At 33.2% G+C, this 18,824-nt stretch overlaps 1 protein-coding gene across 1 annotated transcript in view; it reads right to left on the bottom strand.

Moving 5' to 3' along the window:
• LOC110996569 (LIM domain only protein 3) overlaps nt 1-18,262 on the bottom strand; it is a 51,365-nt gene extending 33,103 nt beyond the window's left edge. Inside the window, exon 1 of the mRNA XM_022264308.2 lies at nt 18,064-18,262. The gene's annotated coding sequence lies outside the window, so the exon portion shown is untranslated. The remainder of the gene's footprint in view (nt 1-18,063) is intronic.
• Nucleotides 18,263-18,824: the final 562 nt, after the last annotated feature.

The raw sequence follows: 18,824 nt of genomic DNA, 5'->3' as shown, positions 1-18,824 counted from the left end.
GTTTTAATTAAATATTCACCAGTTTTGTAATTAAGATGTGATTCAATTGGACCCGAGTTTCGTGGCTTTCGTAGGGAATGTTTTTAAATTATTATACTGGATAATTACTTTCTGGAGGAGTGATGCATAGTGGTAATTTTTAGTATAGTATTTTTCCATAGCGTTAGCAATTTCAAAAAAGGAACTAATTTAAGTATTGAGCCTATGGTCACAAGAAAAGTCAATCATAAATATTCAAATTTAAATATCGAATGATAACTAAAAGTTAACTTCAAAGACAAGATCTAGATTCATTTTGAATTTCGAAAGCGCAAAAGACCTAAGATCAAGTCAGAATTTAAATATGGAATGAGCCTAAGCCTCGATAGAGAAAATATTCACTAATTTTCATAATTTTGTGATTCTCTACTAATTATTAAAGTAGAGATTATAGTCTATAAAATTTCTTTTCTCATTAGAGAATATTTTATAGTCTCGTCTGTTACGTCACAAACACATTCTAATTCTTTACCGGATTTGTTATTAACATTATATATTTTTTTAATTTTAGATAATTTCGTTATAAATATTAACATTAAGTGAATATTATTTTTTTGTAAAGTCATCCCCCTATCCCCAAGAATATTCGCGTAAAACCGTAATTCTTTAAACCTAGTTTAATTTTTGAGTCACTTGACAAATCATTATAAATTTTAGACTACAGAAATATAACTTGAAAAATCTTCGCGTTATAGGGAGAAATATCCCGCGTTATATGAAGGACGGATCGAGTTATAGTGTAATTTATTTGCTATTAATTGACCATGGAGCCTTTACAACTCTCTAGGTTCAGATTTTCGTGATCTTTTGCTGTTACTAATAGAGTAGCTGAGCCTTCTATGCCTGACCCACGGTGTCAACTTTTTGTGTCTGAGACATGCCAGCAATATTCTTTCCAATGTTAAAAGCGCACACAGTCCAACAGGGAATATCTCTAAAAACCAGTAAGCGATACATAACTTTGCCATGCGTTTAAACGCTGAAGCAATTCAATATACGTCTTAGTTATCTCTAAGTAATCCCAACGGACCGGCCGTAATCTCCTAGACATTTAATTCCGCCGTTTTAAATGAATTGCTGAGCTCATATCCCGAAATCCTCGCCACGATTGACCCGCCTTATTACTATAACAGTAGTCGCTAATCGTACAATTTAATCACGTTTATCGTGAATATATTCGGAAGTTATATATGTACCGATCTATTGTTAAATGAGGTATTTAGTATATAAATATAAGGACAACATAAATTAATATAAGAGCACCGTAATGCGTAAAAACCTTGCTAAATAAAAAAGTTTAGCTTGCCAAAAAATTACTTTACGAAACAATGGCTATAATTAAATTGATTCTTAGTCGAGTATTTTTTTCTATAAAAAAAATACAGGAGGCTCACCTTATGTTAAGTAATTCAGAAGCATATTTGTGTACTGTCTATATTTAAGCATCGAGTATGTCTGCCTATAGTAGAACTGTAAATCCACCTTGCTAAAAAAATCTATCTATCTAGCTAAAAATAGTCTCTTAAAGAAACTGCTTTGCCTTACAAAAATAATTGCCAAGTAATTAATTTTGTACAAATTTATTTATTTTAACATAAAACCTATTTAAAAGGTCCCTTAATGTATCAAGTTCGTTTAGTTTCAAAATCAATGTAATCTGTGTTATGAAGTTTAATTTCAAGTCTGATACTGTCAAACGCGATCCCAATAAACGTCCTGATTTTAATAACACAGAACTTTCCCCATTGAACGCAAGCTGCTTTTAAATAGAACTGGGGATGTCGTCGTCGGTCAGACAGTGCGGGCTGACTTCGCCAGACGCAATATGGAGGCAGACTATTTATTTACAATGAATTAATTGCTCGTCCATATAAAACCGCTGTACCCTTACAATTAAAAAAAAATAGCGTGCGTTCAGAGTACACATGTCATAACTTCTTTGTAAATTAATTATTACTAAGGTGAAAGCTCCAATAGATGATTATGTACCATCATATTCACATTGTTTACAGACTGTATACGTGCTAATGATTATATAAATAAATAAAAAATCTGCGTTTACTGCACAAGGCGTTATGCGACAGAATTGGTATCTAAAGTTTTAAGATGTAACTACTAAGCGAATATATCAACCAATAGTGTATTTATTCTCGATCTCCCTTTCCCACTCTCTCTCAATCGGTCTCAATAGCCCTCTCACTTTTCATCGACAAAAACGTTGCACGTTCGTGACGTTTCATCTGTAAATCTTTTTTACCCATGCCTTAAGAAAATTCACTTTGAAATTAAATATACGAACAGACTACTGAAGACATCTTACAGCGAGGTAGAGATGTTACCGAGACCTAGACCCAACAAATAATTCCCAATTCCCACTCACGCACACACACAAATACACGCGCACACACAAACATTTGGTAAAGGGAACCGATTTTTAGTACTAATCACGTTTGTTATATTATTTATGTATCAATTATGTGATAATTTTTCACTTAGCGATTTAGCCATTTCCCTTAGCGGTAATGCGCACCCGTTGCATAAATCCTGAAGGAAAATCATCCGCAGAATTCCAATAGCGGAATGCTGATGTCCAAACTCGTGATATATCGACGGGGGTCGTCTGTTTATGAGATATCTCAATAATTTCACAGTCATACATCATGCCTCCATATGGTACGGACGCGTTAAGAATCTTTAAAATATTAAATAAATAATATAACGTGAATAATTTAGCTTACATTTGTCAGATTGGTGTCGTTTTGCTAGGAAATATGTGTTGAATTACCCTCAAAAGAAAATCTCTCTTTCTAGTTGAATCAAAAGAAATGAAAATGTAGAAATTTTGTACCCTACTTAAAATAACCAATCGATGGATTGTAATAGCCATCTGTCGATACAAGCTATACATGGTAGGTCGGATCGGTGTATATGGATAGACTTTTGTATGAAAATTACAAGTACAGTTTCACTGTGCCAATATCTTAACTTATACCAGTTTTTTTAATAATTAAAAAGACATTTGATGTGTTTTAAACATAGTATATTGCATTCTATCCGTTGCCGAAAATGAATTGTCTTTGTAGGGTTTGGTTATTGGGATGCAGATAGAAGATTGATCGACTTTCACGGTCTGATTGAAAACAATCTGAGGTTGTGGATTAATTATTGGGTTCGGGCGTAAATGGACGTTACTTAAAATGTGCGAACAATGTTTTTTAAATCTTAATACATATAAATCTCGTGTCACAATGTTTGTCCTCAATGGACTCCTAAACCACTTAACCGATTATAATAAAATTCGCTCACCATGTGCAGTTCGATCCAACTTGAGAGATAGGATAGGTAAGATCTTTAATTATAGTCGCAATTTTATTTTATTGCAAATTATTTGTTTATTATTTGATACAATTCTAACAGATGGCGCTGAGTTAAAGGTAGTTTAGTTTAGGTCCGTGTCGTGGTACCAACGTTTCACATAAGTTCTCCTACGGTTTCCCTTGATTAATTTACTACTATGTAATATAACAAAAACCTTAGCCACAGCAACGCTTGGCCGAGTCTGCTAGTATTTAATAAATTCATTACGTCACTTCAAGTGTATCTAAAACATTCTCATCACTTAACATGTTACACAATTGGTATCCATTAAATTATTAAAACTCGTAAAAGTAACAATTCACACTTGAGAAAGACAATTAACACCAAAATGCTAATACTGTACGATGTCGCTAATAAATAGAATATTTAACAGCATCACGAATATTTTCAACCAATTTTTGAATATTAATTTATTTGAAATAAATAAAGAAATCAGTGGCCCTACAGCCCCTTTAGGTGTAGGACTCAAATATTCTCTGGTTCAGACTCGACGTCATCATCATGTTTGTATATCAAAGCTAAATATACTTAATATCATTTTTTTTTATAGAACATGGGCAAACGGGCAGGAGGCTCACCTGATGATAAGTGATACCGCAGCCCATGGACACTCTCAATGCCAGAGGGCTCGCGAGTGCGTTGCCGGCCTTTTAATAATTGGTACGCTCTTTTATTGAAGGACCTTAAGTCGAATTTTTATTGAAAATTAAAAAAAAAATTGTCGAAGACGAAAATTTATCAGCCGTTCTATTAACAGTCTAGCTTTTTAACTAAACGGCGCCATTTAACTAGCGGCCTGAAAGATGTTCCAATTCGACTTCAGGTGCTTTATGAAAAGAGGGTACCAATTTTTGAAAAACCGACAACGCACTCGCGATCCTTCTGACAATGTGAATGATTCTGTATTTGAATATAATCCGTTTATTAAGCAAACAAATCAGTTTAGAAATGTAGGCGGCTAAAGTTAACTCGTCATACTAAGTCAAACTACCCTCCTTTTAAACAAAAACACAATCGACACTTACAAAAACATTATTCTAAACGAACCGAGCAAGTTACGCTCACCGGAAGCGCGCTTACTCCATAAACAGCCTTCCGTATTTTTCAATCAGAGAGCTGTCAAAGCGTTCTGACACCCTCATCCTATTGGCTCGCATTCGCCGAGCACCGAAATTGGTTTTCTACATTCAATCCATACAAAGTTTAATGTTATTCGTTTGCGATATCACCGGGACGCCGCCGATGTTTACCGACGCGCCAAATCATATTGGATTTGCAAACTTTTGTTTGCCGACTTTATTTCATTTCAATGTTAGTTCAGGCCAAAGAATTTTGATATTGTCCTCTTCGGACATTTCATATGCAAGACTATTTTGCATACATGTCAAGTTGTTAATAATAATAACCATTAACATAGTATCTATAGTTCATATCAAGTTACACGAATATATGTATGAATCTAATTAATTTGCTATATTGGCTTTAAAATATACGTTGTTTGACGATTTGCTTTTTTAAACCGAGAGTTTTTACGCCGCCTTTTTCTCTCGGTCTACACCCTCTGTCTTCTTTGCCGATGAGTAGGGATGCCTACAGGTTTCATTTTAATGACGTGGAAATGTAACAAATTGTTAGACGTTCCGAAATTAGTCACATTAAATACGACAAGAATAACCTACAAATCCACAAAAACTGTGTTCACTTGGCTTCGTATGTGTGTGATCCTGAGCTTACTAGTAAACAGTTACCAAATATATAAAGCCTTATTTCAAATGTTACTAGTATTTTAAGCTAGTATCTTAGTTGCCTGTAGATATGTAATCTTCTCGGATGAAGGCCAAGCCTTTCAAATTATCTTCTCGATCAATCTATTTCTCTTTCTCACTCTTTGGCATTAGACATAGGAAAAATCTCACGAAATTTTAATCCGCCCAAAATACTTATTTATTTAATTCTAAACTATACTTATTTTTAATATCTATATTTATTTTTTTACTATACACTTTTTATTAAAACTTACAATGCTTCTAAGTATTAGTATACATAAAAATTATTTTTCTTTTTACGACTGAGGCGCCAACTAACTGCTGTGGTCTCTGGCAAACTGATCAGCGCTGTTGAACAGTCTGATCCTCATAATGCTGAGCCAGGGCCAGTTAAAACCAAAGCACACACACATTACACATTTAAAACGTACATTGGTCTTCTCATTATCGTAAAATATTTTTGTTTTCGATCATCAATAGTTTTCGCAGCGAATGCGATGAAAGATATTTTATAGGCATTTTTTTACACTTTGGGTAACATTATCGTAGTTTTTACAATGGGATAATTAATTTATTTTGCAATAAAGCCTATTATTCAGTGAAAAAGTAGCATTCAAATGGTAAAATAATTTTTAAAAACGGTCCAGTAGGTACTTTTTGAGCCATTTACTTACAAACATACATATAAATCTACACTCTTTATAATATTAGTATAGATTGTTAATGTTAACTTCAGCCACCATTTATACCTAAATATTATTATTAACCATTTTAATTTCACTACCATTAATTTCATCATCTTAAATAGATTTATTGTCGTGTTTACCTTAAACGTAAGATTCTCGACTATGGAGCTTGACTCTGATAACCACTGACCGACTGACTGATCAAGACCAGGATGCAATCACCTTAAACCAACGTAAAAGTTTTGACAGCTCTGGGCGTATCTGAGAGCTATACTAGGTGTGGATTACAAATTAACTGCACCGGATATCAGGTGGGAGATGGAGCAGCAACAGTGCTTGTGATAGAGTGTGGCTAGGAGCGTTTATAAATTGAAGGGCTGCTACCTGCGGCTTAATACACCACTGTTTCCGGTTCATTTCCGGGCGCCGCGCGCTTTGCCGGATATTGCTTTTAAGGTTGCGCCGCACGCCAGTGCTTTGCAAATGGCTATACTCCCAGATTCACAGAACCCGACATTATTACACTATTTGCACTGGAATTTCACAAAATATTCTCACACATTTTTCGTAAAAAAACGATTTGTCTTGTCATCCGCAAGTCACACATGAAGTCCTCATACGCCACGCATAGAAAATCTTACAAGTATAATTTGAACCTCTGTCATGTCGATTTCCTCGTTCGACGTTGTTCACAAAACAAGAAAAATCAATTGGTGGATGCAGCTGGCCAAGTTCAGGGATAGGAGATAATCATTTAACAATAACTTACCCTTATTTCTTTTTATACATCATAAGAGAATGTACGCTGTGAGCCAGTGGTTTGAGCGACTATCATCCTTGTGGTATTTCGATCGAATGGTTCACCCATTGGAATTTCTTTCTATGTGCGCAAATAACACATGCTACCTTTATCGGTATGTCATTTTTTAAGTATCATGATATGAATCATTATATAAGTATATCACAAAAATCTTCCTATTTACAGTGATTCAGTTTAATACGCTCTTAATGAGCTTTAAGTTTCTATTTAGTTTTACGATGCCTACTTTCCGTGTAATTAACACGTACTAACATAATTGATGTGTGTGTGTGAGTAAAATTTGTGGCGTAATATGTTTAGGCACGTATGTTGTTATGGACCTATTAATAAAAGGATACACTGTTGGATACAAGGCTGATCAACTTACTTGTCTATAAAAAATATCGAAGAAACGGCTGCAATCTGAATATACAGGATTGTAAAGCCACTGGATTATTATTGAGAGAAATTACAGTCTACAAAAAAATTGTATTTACATATATCAAAATTTTAAACCATTGATGCGTTAATATATTTACTATTATTGATTGCGTTATTATTGATGGTATCTTAGTGTATTTTTGGGTTTTATAAGAAACACCATATTATGGTAATCGAGTAGAACTTTCTAAGCAAAACAAAAATAAAAGTATTTAGAATATCCATAGCGCTCGAAAACCAGCATCAAGAGCACACAAATACACCCCGCGTACTACTCACACACACCATCACACAACACAGCCGAATTATTACCTCGTTAAATGTATTAAAAAATTTTTTTTAGATTTTTTTCTTTCGTAAACATTTGAAGCTTATGTATTCCATTGGCTGTATCTTAAGTATAATTGACTTTTGTGATAATTTATTAGCTGCATAATTACGAAATAAATAAATATTGCTTTGACTATTATTATATGAATATTTAATATATTCCAATCAACTTGTGTATAACGACTTCGCCATATGGCATTTATTATTATAATGAGCAAAGATGACGAATTAATTGACCATTAATTAAAGCATGCGGAGTCAATGTGTGTTTTAACCTGGGAACCAAACCGTTAATATATATTATTAGAACATATAGTCCGTACCAACAAACCAAGCAGCCTTGATAGTGTAAATAATATCCTAGGCAAAAAAGGGCAGTGATCGCAGCCCATAGACACCGATTTTATTGTGTGCGTTGCGGGCTTTTGAGGGAGGACGCTCGAATTTTGAACAGTTGGAGGTCGTATTCTCAGGGATGACCCCCAACGGGAGTCGATTCTACAGTTCGCTAGTTCAAAAAAGAAAATGCCTTGTGTACCGGACTGTGGAAGACGTCCAGCCATCAAGGTGATGTTGGTGAAATTTAGAATTCATACGGCTCGTACGATGCTGAAACGAGGCAGGAGGGATCATCCCAAACAATTCTTCAGAACACTTAGCGTAGTATACATTATAGAAAACGGAAAGAGATATTATATATAATATCGTAGTTGCCTGTAGTTTAATTGCTACAACCTAGCTATACATTCGTTACGGATAATTCGTTCATTAAGGTAGAATACATTAGCTTACGCAAACGCGATAAGCCTCTTAACATTTATAACTTTGATACTTGATAATTTAATAAACAGAATAAAAAATATCTTCCACCATATTATATCATCTATATGTCATAGATGAGATGTATGTTTTGTAAAGTTTCTACAAATTAATAAAGCTCAATATATAAACATTACGGAAAACATTTCGTAATACAAGTTTATAAAATTTGTGTCCAACATTTTCGTTTCAACGAAGATTTTGTTCACTGTGTTAACACATAATAACAAACAAACAAAAACCATTTATTCATATATAGGTAACATAAAAAATAAAATAATAACATAATGTACACTTCTTCCAAAAGAAAAAGAAATATACTATAAATGATTCTAATTTTACATTTACTGCCAGTTCTCAAATCCAGGGCGTAGAACGGAAGAGAAGAATTGGCAATAAACTCTCCGCTACTCTTCTTTAATAAATAGTTTGTACTAATAAACACCAAGAAATAACTTTTAAATGTCTAATTCCTATAAGCTGGAAATGCAGTTCCAGTCTTATCGCGTACATTATATCAATTCCATTACGTAAAGTAGATTTCGATGTTATGTCAAACACAGGAGCGATAATCTACCAATTTATTAATACTTTCAAACTAATAGCATAGCTTGAATTGATAATGACGGGGATTTGAGGGCCATTATTGATACGATGTCAGCTCAATTAAGTGCATAACGCGATTTTTTTTTTTTTTTTGTAATTTTAAAAGGGTTCAACTCAAACTCAAACTCAAATTCAAAAATATCTTTATTCATATAGGTAAACATACACTTATAAACGTCAAAAAAACAAATTAAATTAATTGTAAATGTACATTTATGGTTTGTGGTTTTACAAGATCTGCTCTTTCAATTGTCAAATGACATTACTCGCCAGATTTTGATCTATTGTTAAGTGATACCTACGGAACCTGCGGAATCTCAATGCCTAATAGAAAATACACCAGTTTGTATGGTAATTAGAAAAATCAATTTACTTTATTATATTTGACATTATTTCTTAAGTTTAAAGTGAATTTTCTTTAGGCACATGAGGGTTTAATTTTTGCGTAACGTCACGAAGATGTGCAGCGTTTTTGTCGAAGAAAAGGGAGAGAGCGATGTAGACCGATTAAGAGAGAGGGAGATCGAGAAAAAATACACGGTTGATATATTCGTTTAGTAGTAACATATTAGAAGTTTAAATGGCAATTCTGTCGCATAACGTCTTCTGCAGTAAACGCAGAATTTAATTTATTTATATTATCATTAGCACGTATACAGTGTAATACGTGTGAATATATTTTAATTATTAAATTTTAAGGTTCGTTATTAGGTATATGAGAATTATTTTATGTACAATTTGTTAAAAAAATGTACCATATGTACTTAATTTAATAAACTTTACTTCACACAAAATCAAATATTCGATATACATTGAATGTTTTTTTTTGGTTTGGGAGGCGCCCTGAATAGTTAAGATTTTCCAAATCAGTTCGACAGACGGACATTGAATATTCTCATACTTTGTTTAATATACTAATCACTTGAAATATCATGCAGGACAACGTCTGTCGGTTCCGCTTGTAAACAATAGATATAAAAGCCTTATATTAATTAAAAAACTCATACACGCAATACACCACTTAAACTTTAAATAGGCGTTATTATATTAGAGTCATAAACCCACCCTTTTAATACGATTAGCTATCTCTCGTCTGCAGTCACATACGACCCTCGCGCTAATTGAATTTAAGGAATAAAATCCAATCGCTCCGATTCTTTATTATTCAAGATTCAATTTGGATAAGGCCTGATCGGCCCGGGGGGGGGGGGGGGGGGGGGGGGGGGCACCCGAGGATGAAATTGGATTTGTCACTCAAAACATAAGATTACCTTTTGCATTTGTAGTGGACAGTGGATTTGTATCATATTCAATCTTGCAAGATTTATCGTAAGTTTAAATAATTTTGTATCGAGCAGTATTGGTCTGGTGGATACAGCGTGTGACTTTTATCACTGAGGTCGTTGGTAACCAATAGACTATTGGTATATAGCCGGGATGCTTTATATGTCAGTATTTAACATTCGCTAGAACGGTACAGGAAAATATTGTGTGGAAACTGGCTTGCCTATATATAACTAAAAAAACTAGTAGATATAACGTGGTCATTATTAATTGAGCCATAAATAAAAAAACGCGGGCTAAATTTTTACAAAAAAAAATTGTTTATAAGAAACATTTAAGTAAATTGTGGGTAGTAACAAAAAATTATAATTCAAAAATCGAACTCCCTTCCTCTCTTTGATATGACTAGAGCCAACTATAGTGTCCATGGGCTTGTCCACTTAATATCTGGATACCCTAATGTTCTATATAAACTATTGAAGAATATTGATAAGTTGTTTTTCCGTTATATGAAAGGAAATTAAACGGCCGCTCATATCCGTTATATGAAGTTCTGACGCGTACCGATCAATTTAACTCCGCCGCTACTTGCTTCAAAAGGAGTTCAAACTAAAACAAAAATATCTTAATTAAAAAAAAATAAATTAATTGTGAATTTACATTTACTGCCAGTTCTCAAATCAAGGGCGTAGAACGGTAGAGAAGAACTGGCAATAAACTCTCCGCCACTCTTTTTAAACGCGAAGTTTTTTTACACAACGTTTGTAAGGAGCTGCAACCATTACACCATGTACCATATGACATCTTGCGTAATCAAGACAATGAAACCTTTGAGTTTTAAAGTCAAAAATATCAAGACGACATAGAAACTTGATAGTATAAGAAAAGTAACATATTAAACTTTTAATAATGTATGTTAAAGGCGTATTCAAAACATTTATTTTAATATAGAACAGGGGGCAAACGGGCAGGAAGCTCACCTAATTGTAAGTGATACCGCCTCCCATGGACACTCTTAATGCCAGAGGGCTCGTGAGTGCGCTGCCAACCTTTTAAGAATTGGCTCTTTCCTTGAGGGACCCTAAGTCGAATTGGTTCGGAAATACTTCAGTGGGCAGCTGGTTCCACATAACGGTGGTACGTGGCAAAAACTGTCTTGAAAAATGCTGAGCTGTGGAAAAAACATGTCGAATTCATTTGAATAATTGTTCATTACATCAAATACTATTTATATTTTAATTGCCCGTATTGATGGCTGTCAAAGCTGTAAAGTTTTACTACTGACAAACATAGAGACTGTACCATGGATGAATGTATTTTTTTTTTTCCGTAATAATTATCTATTTAAACATTTTGCAAAAATTCTAGACAGACCCAAAGCTCGGTCATATTTGCCTATGATAATAAATTATCACGAACATTGAGGGCAAGATCTCAAAAGGTAACGACACTAGTATTCGTAAATGCAATTTTAAAAACACATGTATGTGAAGCGTGCCAAACGCGAACTTAGTTTCGCCATAATATGATTTTTTACTTATCCTACATTTTTAGTTACATACCAACACATGGAACATTTTATAATGCTTGGTACTGGTTCTCAGAGTTCAAGGAAACATTAAAAAATACTCCAATTGGAATAAACATCTTCAAACTTTGCGTTTTTTATATAGATGACATATCTTTACTCTTTTTATCGTCATCGTTGTTGACTTTTAATCGTCAGATCCATGGAACTACTGCTACTGCATTTAATATTTATTTATTTATTCAGAAGATTCACAGCACAATACAGAAATAGATGTATATATATAACAATGTGGCCCAATTACAAACCATCACAAATAGTTCATTTTTTTATATACCTATATAACAAGAAGGTAAACATTTTTAGTGTTAAACAAAAAAAGAAAAAGAAAAACAGAATTTAATTTGTTCACAGTGAAAGGTTGTCAATACATTTCATTCATTCATCTGCCGTAAGTAACTGTTAAAAAAAGAAATGGAGCAAGAAAATTCTAATCTGTTGCTTAGAGCAATAAACGAAAAAGAGAAGTACAACTTAGAGGGTGGATAAACCAAACTATGGAAAAAATCGCAGACAAGAATGTTGTGATTTGTAAAATTTGCCAAAAACCACACAGCAGCCAAAAGGGATGAGCTAGGAATTTACATCTTTATGTGTAAAAGTATCTGAAAAAAGGCTTATTATTACAGTCAAAACCGTTTCCCGGTGATTATAGCTATATAGATGATTTGACTGAATTCTATTGAGTAACTGTTATAATGAACACAGTTGACTAAAACTAAGACGGCTAATGGCGACGTGTATCTCGCTCGTATACATACATATCAATATTAAGTTTCTCATATATTTTTTTTTGTAATGCGAAATAAAGTTCTTTAAACATTTAACTGCAACAGGGTATAACTTGTGTACAGTTACACGAATGAGGCTCCGAGCAGGTGTCGCCGAGAATTGGATCCCTATTATAACTAATGACGATGAGTAAACATTTTAGAGAAAAGCTCTCCAGTTAGTGTTATCGAGCCAATTAGATGTGTTAGGGAGGCACGGGATGCTCTCGCTTCCCCAATTAAAGCTACACCCATGACGTCATGCTTTGACAAAACACACCTCCGAGTAATTGTGTAAACCTCTTCACATTCCTTGCGTAACAACGGACGTCAGCCACAAGAACACTTACGCATCGTACTCAATTAAATACACGCAATTTAAAAAAAACAAAGCCAGATTTCGCGTCGATACGCTACGCTAGTTTAATTACAACAATAGTGCTCTAATGAGAGTTTGCTAATAAGCGAAACAGAATGTAATCAACATGCCTCGTCGCTCTAATGAGCCGAGTTCCTGGCAAAAACACGCGGCCGGCGTCGACATTTTACTGGAGATTAATTAGGCGTTCTGCCTATACGGGGAGCCGGCACTGCCTTCGCCGGAAGCCTCGACGTCTAACTCGTTACTGCCTCGTTACTTATTCACATATTCCTTAAGCGGTGTTAGTGCTAAATTCTCATAACAATTAATATTGCCATATAAATCCTTCGCGAGTTCTTTCTTCGTCATTTAATGAAGCGTCTAGTTAGCGAAGACAAAGACGTAACTATACCAGTTCTCTATTGACAACAAAGTAAACCTGTAAATGTCGTTAAGTTAAATAAGCACGTTTGATTACGTCGTAGCTAGCTACCCCATTAAAACTTAACGAGGGGCAACCCGGGGAAAATAACTAACCCAATTTCCCTTTGCCGGGAAATCATTAAAAGTCTTAAAGGGTCTTTTCATATATTTTTTAGCCGGGAGCATACGTGCAAATAAACACATTTTAACATAGAACAAACAGTTCGTAACGAAGGCTGTAACAAGCGCAGAGAGGGTATGTCCGAGGGCTGACTGTCGTCGCGTGGGCGGCAATTTGCCCGCCCGCCCAGGAAACTGAAACCTTCTGTAAACTCAAGTAATTAGTATAATTAATATATTTCGTGTAGTGGTAATAAACACTTAATTTTAATTGTACTACGTTTCTTAGTTATTAGTATTGTTGCAGTATCTTACAGACACACAATTTCAAATGTGACCACATTTGAAATTCTGGTCACCCACAACATAATCTTACAACCAAAAACATTTTAGTTCTGGGCTTCAGATTGCTGTATCTGTCATTATCATTTGTCAATCTTATAACCTGTGCCTGACACAAGTCGTCGACTTTTTGGGTGTAAGACAAGCCGGTTTCCTCGCGATGTTCTCTTTCACCGTTCGAGCGAATGTTAAATGCGCACATAGAATGAAAGTCCATTGGTGCACAGCCGGGAATAGAACCTACGATCTCAGGGATGAGTCGCACGCTGAAGCCACTAGGCCAACACTGCTGCCCGAATGTCTTAGAATAGTTTTCATTTGAAACTTGTTAAGCCTATGCTTAACAAGTTTATAATGAAAACTATATTTTATTTTTAATAATATTACTAGTTGTTAGTATAATTAATAGACTTGCCATTTTGTCAATCATTTTTATCATATATCATCATGTCATTCATTAACTAAATTAACTTTTTGATAGTAATACATGCTTAAAAAATATAAGTTTTATCCGGCTAATAAATAAATTAAAAAAAAAACAAGTTTTCTTTTTTTAAACCTTTACTATCTGTTGTTCTAAATATAAAAAAATATATAAACAAATTGTGCCCTGTTAGGCACAGCTTTAATTGGAAGGGTATCACCGGTATAGCGTCTCGTTACATGCGCCTTCCCACTGACATCGCTTCTGATTTATAACTCGCACACCTACAATATAATATTCATAGTTCCACAGATTAACAACAGATTTAAATTAGCTGTGAATGTGTGGAACTCGTCGTTCTAATTTTAAAATTATTTTTGTTCTATCTATGGAATCTCCCTTACGACTCTTTAAATATTCATTATTTTATAATAAAGTTCGTCAGAGATAATGTAGGGCTTTAATGATGAAAGAATATCGTTAAATAGCTTTGGTTATTCAAGTATTATTAAGGGCCTGTTTCACAATGTATGGATAAAGTGCCAAATAGCTATGCAACACATGAATTATTCGAAAGATAAAAGTTCCAAATAAGATACTTCGCATTTCATGACGTATAGCGCTATCTGACAGTCGTGAAAAATTTATCCTACCAATAAGTAATAGTTGTTATTTGGAACTTATCCGGACATTGTGAAACAGGCCCTAATTCAATTATTATTCAGCCAGTCAAAACATCAGATCTATTTTATTTATGCCCTCAAACATCACACATGTTAAATGAGGACAATCAACTTATGAAAATATGTCATAAAAAGGATATACACGTGTGAAAATGACATGAGAACTCAAGATGTCGCAGCGCTAAACAGATATCCTTGCAATAGAGGACAGCGTGAGTCATTTCTGCGAAAACCCTTCATCTTGTAGTCGATATCAACTCCGGTGAAATAAATACAGATAATATAATTTTTCTACAGCTGTGATACTCTTTGACATTCAAGAGATTTTGTCTTCAGTCACCGTGACCATGCACGCTGTAAACGTCGGATTTTTTTAAATTATATAAAATATAATTAAAAAAAAATATTATTTACAATATAATACTATTTTATTATTTGTAATATGTATTTTTGCACTTCTTGCCTACCTTATGTAATATACTCAAAGTGGTTTTTTCCTCTACTCACAGTGGTTGTCTGGAAGAAATCGCTCTAAAGCGATAAGGCCGCCAGTTGCTTTTCATTTAGTTATGTTTATAATTTTCCTTTTATGTAATGCAACGAAGTGTTAATAAATAAATACAAGTTTAAAATAATACATAGCTTCAATCCGTTAAAAAAGTATTTTCTTTAGATTATTGCAACTTCCTCACAATCGAGTAGCCCGCGACATCGCAGCACACAACTCCCGATGGGCTCTTTCTATCGACGTGCAAGCATCCGCAAATATATATTGTAAATACATATATATATATTTATATATATATATACCTAATATATATATATATATATATATATATATATATATATTAGGTATATGATAAAACAATAATAGTAATTAATTAACAATGAAAGGTTAATTAAATCTTTTCTTTTAAATTTATAAAACTAAATAAGTCTGTTTCTGTTAATTATGTTTAGTCTGTGATGAAAATATACAGATAGTAGCTAAGTTGTTGCAATTATTATTAATTATATATAAATAAGGACTAATAATTTTAACGCTTAGAACGTTTGTTATATGACAAACGTTAAGACGTATCGACTATTTGTGATTGGTCTAAGCGATCCACCAATCAAAGTCATAGTCAAGACTCGTATCTCGATTTTTCAACATAAGACCGTCCGCTACTAATAAAATCTCGTATTTTATATAATAGCAAACTGGAAGGAGGCTCATCTCATTTTAAGCTATACTGCCGCTCATGGACACTCATTGTCTTCGCTCACAAGTGCGTTGCCGGCCTTTTAAGAATTGGTAGGCTATTTTCTTACTATCATATTATTAGTAACTGTTACGAATGAATTATATGGGAATGAAAGAAAAATATAAATATTTATTAAATGTATCTAAATTAATTATAACATTTTCCAATTAGATCGTTGTTTGCGTTCACATTTAATTAATGTGTGCTGTATTAGTGTCGGTACAATCTGATTCGAGACTCGGCAATTACCGACTACAAAATACATCGAATTCGCGTAATTGCTGAGAATATTACGCTGAACTTAATTGTTCTCGACTTAATTAATTAAGCTTTTGTTTCAAACTAACAGCAAAGTTGGCAATTCAAAATTGGATCTTGTAATTACCTCTATTGTATAGTACTTTCTATTATATCTGGAGCTCAGTTGATTAAGTTAATTACACCTGGTTCCCTAAGGCTCGGAAGGGGAGACAAGGAAAACGAGCAAAAATGTTGCACAGACTAAAATACTGCGTGGTACATTTTTGTTTTTACAATTAAAGAAAATAATAACACTATTATATTATACTAGACTATTAAAAAACTCAACTCAAATATTAAAAAAACATTCCTGTCAAGTGTAAGAACTTTCTTGTTCTATTGTCTATCAACTATTTTTATTTTTATTTTTAAGTAAATATAAGGAAACTAATCACGGAAATGTCATTTCTACCCTCTCTCTTACGTCTGGGCCTCAGAGTAGGTATATTTGTTGTTACCTTGTATTTAGTATCGTCAAGATATTTTTCTACGTACGAGCGAGTGATATGCTCTTCAAAATCCACTTTTTCACATACTATTACCAAATTACCTATAACAAAAGCGTCAAAAATATAAACAAATAATTTATATTTAATTACTTACGCAATATTTCGGTTCCAATGATATATAATTATTAAATATACGATATTTAATACGATAAACGTGTTATCTATATTTTTCTAATTATCATAACAGCGTCAACTAATTAGAAATATGATATATATACACTATCTCCCCCGGTTTTGCCCGCATATGTATTACTAACTACAAGAAACACATTCCACTTCGGATGCATTAATTATGATGTAAAATTTTTTTTGCTTTTGTAAATAACCGACAGAAATACCTAACAAGAATATTTTTAAATAATTTTCGTTAGTTTATATATTTTTTTATACCTTCGTGTTTATGTTTACCTAAGTACTTGCCATAATGCATATTGTATGTACCAGGGGGTTGGCAAGCATTTATAAACAAAAAATATATACATTTGACATTAATTATGGAACCTTGTTTTCTGATAATAAATGAATATATATATATATATATATATATTAATAAGATATCACTATTACGCTGAATTATAACAATTGTTCACTATTCATAGTCAAAATTTAGAGCTATATATGATATTATGCTATTTGCATGCAAACTATTTGTGTATCAGCTATATTATGTAAAATCTATTATTTTTCACATACAAGAGTCACAGTTCGCGCTCGAATCTACCAATGACTACCAAACATCCTAGTATACCGTGAATCCTTTTACTTATTAACTTTGAATTTTTAATCTTCCGCATTTACCAAATTATTAATATAATAAAAATATGACGTAAATAAACATTACGTCAATAATTAATACCGATAATATTCCGCACGTTGGTTTGAATTAAATTGTATTGTTAATTACCGCGCTCAGAACTGTCTATTTTAGAAATTATTGTCGAAATTATATCATGAAAACGGAGCTTTTCACCTAACAAATAATTAAAACAGTGAAGCAAGATACATTTTAAAGATCAGATTGCACTAAAAAGCAAAAGTTATCGCTAATACTTAAAAAAACAAAAATACGCTAAGCTTTCTGTCAAATGTGTCAAACTGTTAACAGAAAAACGGTTTGTCTAACGCTGCATATACAATAATATTCTTACCTTATTTAGTTTTCCTTCGTGTAAACACAAGGGTTATAAAATCCAATAGAGTCCAACACACAATCACGGAATTTACACTGTAGAGTCAAATTGACACGCGAATAAGGTTAAATATGAAATACATTAATGTTTACACCGTACACTCGAGGAAAGTTTTCGTATCAGAACGTACACAGATAACGTCCTCACACCACGAAACTCGGAACGGAATGAGCCGAGAACGCTCAACGCGAAGGCAATCCGCGATTAAGCGAATGCAGGCGAAATAGTGAAGCAGCGCTACTGATTAAAATTTCTGTAGTTTCCAAAAAAAAACAGAAGATTTTTAAATCATACGTAGCATTGTCACGACGAATGTATATAACAAACTTACGAAAACTTGTAACAACAAATTTGTAATTTTTTTTGTTTTCTGCTATATTTTAAAATAATTTTACCATAAATATATCGTTTTCTGTAGTATATTTTATTAATCCACTGAGATTTGTGTTTTTCTAACCACATTTACCAACAAACTCAAAACAGCTGTAAATATGTTTTTTAAAGAAAAAATAAACGAAAAAGCAATATAGGCTGCTTAATAAAGCTATGATTACACAAAATTGTAGTTTTTCTGCGTAAACATTTCAAGTGATAATAAGTATTTACAATATTAAGTATATTCTAATAATATGTAACATGGCCAGGCCACAAAACGGTCATGTAATTATTACTTCTACTACAACTTAAAACAAAATAACATATTAACATTTACACATAAT

This window comes from Pieris rapae, chromosome 22, assembly GCF_905147795.1.
Source record: "Pieris rapae chromosome 22, ilPieRapa1.1, whole genome shotgun sequence".
NCBI lineage: Eukaryota > Metazoa > Arthropoda > Insecta > Lepidoptera > Pieridae > Pieris > Pieris rapae.
This window is presented reverse-complemented; position numbering and strand designations above follow the sequence as displayed.